The following is a 3,302-nucleotide window of genomic DNA, read 5'->3' as shown; positions in this document are numbered from 1 at the left end:
ACTCCCTCTCCTGGGTCTCCTGCAACTTTTGGCAGGCCATCTCAGCCACTGCTTTGCCCTGAGCTTCCTGCTGCTGCAGCTGGTCCACGAGCTGGGTCTGCAGCAGTAACTGCCTGTGCGGCGCCTCCTTCTCAGAGGTCAGCTGCTAATGGGTGACCATGTACTGCTGCAGGTGACCCCGGTACTAGTCTCACTGCTGCTGCTGCAGACTCTGAGACTCTTGGCTCTTCAGCTGTATCTGCAGGAAGACCCTGGGCATGAGGGCATGTGGTTGGCTTCCAGATTCTGGGCCCATTAATAGGGTAGCGAGGGCACGGTGGGGCTCTGTCACCTGCCCGGGACCCTGGCCCCTTGCTCCAGGCCTAAGAGACTCCCCCCCTTGCCTAGAACCCCATGCCTCCTTCCCCAGCCTCAAATCTCATGTCCTTCTTCCCACCATTTAAACTGTAGACCACGGACTGGTGGAAAAGCAGAAGGAACCAATCACCATCTGCTAAGTGTGCTCCATGCCTAATGCTTTCCATGTGTTCTCTCATTTAATCCCCAGCACCTCCATAAGAAAAATGCTAACTTCCTTTTGAAGCTAAAGAAACAGAGACTTAGAGATGAAAAGTAGTTGAATGGTGACCAGTGGAATCGAGGCCGGAATCCAGTTTGAATCTAAGGAGGCTTTTTTCTTTTGTTTTCAGACAGTGTCACCATGTGGCCCATACTGGAGTGCAGTGGTGCAATCTCAGCTCACTGTAACCTCCACCTCCCAGGCTCAAGTCTCCTGAGTAGCTGGGATTACAGGCATGTGCCACCATGCCGGGCTAATTTTTTGTTGTTGGTATAATTTTAGTAGAGATGAGGTTTTGCCATGTTAGTCAGGCTGGTCTCAAACTCCTGACTTCAAGTGATTCTCCTGCCTCAGCATCCCAAAGTGCTGGGATTACAGGCAGAAGCCACTGTGCCCGGCATAAGGACCCTCTTATACCACTGTCTCCACCCCTATGATTGGGGGAATCCATGCCTCTAGCTGGGAAGATGATGTCCAGACCTGGGAGGAGCCCAGGGCTACCCACCTCTAAAATTCAGAGGGTAGGAAGAAAGAAACAGACATGGAGCTGCCCTGGAAGGTGCTGGGGTCACCTGCCCCCCAGCTGGAGCTGCCTTTGGCCTGGCACCTCCCCTCCCCAGAGCTGGTGCCTGTCTCCCAGCCCTTCTTGGATGGGGCAGAGGTTACCATCTCATTCACCTTGCTCAGCTTCTCCTGCAGCTCCTTTACTTGCTGCTCCAACTGCAGTGCGCTTTTGTTCTTGTTGTTCTGGACAGAGAGAAGCAATCAGTGGCCAGCCACTGCAGCTGGAGACCCCAGAACTTGGTGTCTGCCTCCCATGTCACCAGAAAGGGTGGAGGTAGGTTAGAAAAATTATCCCCTCTTCCCCACAGCCATCAGAGCAGGGCCTGATGAGCTCTGGCTCACGGATGCCTTTAGAAGTACCATGTCATGTGAGGGCTACACTGCCCCATTTTACAGGTGGAGAAACAAAGGCCTGGAGGGCTAGGGATGAGGGCAGGCTGCCCAGGTGGGGCAACCCACCAGATCCTCAAAGCTGCACTGTGGCTCGGCCAGCTGCTTGTTGAACTTGTGCTTCTGGGAGAGCGCGAGCCTCTCCTCCTGCATTCGCAGCCTCTGCTCCTTCTCCCACAGCCTCTGCTCCTGCTTTTGTAATCTCTCCTCCTCCTTTCGCAGCCTCTCCTCCTGCTTTCGCAGCCTCTCACCCTGCTCCCCCAGCCTCTTCTGCTTCTCCCGAAGCCTCTCCTTTTGTTCACACAGTCTCTCCTCCTCCCGCAACCTCCTCTCTTCCTGCTCTTGGATCCTCTCCTCCTGCTTTTGGAGCCTCTCCTCCTGCTTTTGGAGCCTCTCCTCCTGCTCCTGGAGTCTCTCCTTTTGTTCCTTGCTCAGGAGAGTCAAGGCTTGATTGCTTTCCATCTGGAATTGGAGCTTTCCCTCCAGACTTTCCACCTCCTTCCTCAGGTGTTTGGCCTCATCTTGTAGCTGTTCCACCTCAGAGGTTCCTGCTGGGTCCACCAGGGACAGGGGCTCAGCTGAGAAATGAAGCAGACAATAGGGGCCTCTGGATTCCCCACCCACCACCCCCGCTCAAAGAAAAAGCCCTCCTTTTCATGCAGCTCCTCTCAGGCTTCCCAAACTTGGCCTCCCTGCTAATGATTCCTCGCACCCGATGGAAGCCAATTTCCAAGCCATGTCAGATAGAGAGCACTGTGGGTGGCTGACAATGGGTACTCCCTCCTCTTGGCTGACGGGGACCCTGAGGCTCATGGAGATGACAAGACTTGCCAGCTGCTGGCACAGACCTCTTTCCGTCTGCCTCAAAGCCCTTCCATCCACCCACCTGCCTGGGGCACTCTAAGCCACCCCACAGCCCTCTGATGCCAGTCCTGCTCCCACGTCACACCAGCCGCATCTTACCCATCTGGTGTTTGAGTTCGGACAAGCTCCTCTCCAGCTCCTGTATCTGATGTATGTCACGCTTCTTCTCCTCCTTCAATGCGTGAGCCTGCCCAAAGCACAGGGAGAAAGGGCCCTGGAGAGAGGGGCTGGTGGCTGGACAAGCTACCGTCTCCCTCTTGGCCCCCACCTCCACAAACCCAGACCCATGACCACCTCTAGCTGTACTCTTCCCATTTTACAGATGCCCAGAAAGATCCAGTGACCTATCTAAGGTGGGGGCTGAAGGGTCAGGTCTCACCTCCACCGACATTTGCCACATCCTCTCCTGCCACCGGGCCCTCTCTCCTTTTATATGTTGAGCACATTCATCTCTCTCCAGCTGGACTTTTTTAAGTGACTCTGTCACCTGCAAGAATGGCCACAGAAGTGAGGAAGGGCTGTCACTGGTCCTCACCTGCTCCTGGTCAGCTAGGATCATCTTCCTTCCACATCCCTCCCTCTGCAAAGCCTCACTTGTGTCACGTGTGCGTTCAGCAGCGCCCGCTCCTTTCTGGTCTGCTGTAACTGCCGCTGGAGGACGGCTTCACTGCGGCTCGAAGACTGGATGGTGAAGAGTGAGAAGTTTTGATGTGGGGATCCCGGGCAGTGCCCCTTAAAGGGCTAGGGCTAGGCTCAATATACAACTCAATCAGTAAAGATCAAGGCATTTCCAAGCCCGTGGCCTGGTTTTTAAAAGAACTCAGTAAGTTGAAAGGGACAGGGAAAGAGATCGAACTTACAACTGGCTAACAGAGGCCCAGAGAGATCAGATAACATTGCTGTTGTTATTACTGTTATTAATACC

At 54.4% G+C, this 3,302-nt stretch overlaps 1 pseudogene; it reads right to left on the bottom strand.

Annotated features, from left to right (window-relative positions):
* Nucleotides 1-3,302, bottom strand: part of LOC105541628 — a 21,617-nt pseudogene that overhangs the window by 1,744 nt on the left and 16,571 nt on the right.

This window comes from Mandrillus leucophaeus, unplaced genomic scaffold (genome assembly GCF_000951045.1).
Source record: "Mandrillus leucophaeus isolate KB7577 unplaced genomic scaffold, Mleu.le_1.0 Scaffold241, whole genome shotgun sequence".
Lineage (NCBI taxonomy): Eukaryota > Metazoa > Chordata > Mammalia > Primates > Cercopithecidae > Mandrillus > Mandrillus leucophaeus.
The sequence above is the reverse complement of the archived record's forward strand: the minus strand, read 5'-3'. Positions and strand labels throughout refer to the sequence as shown.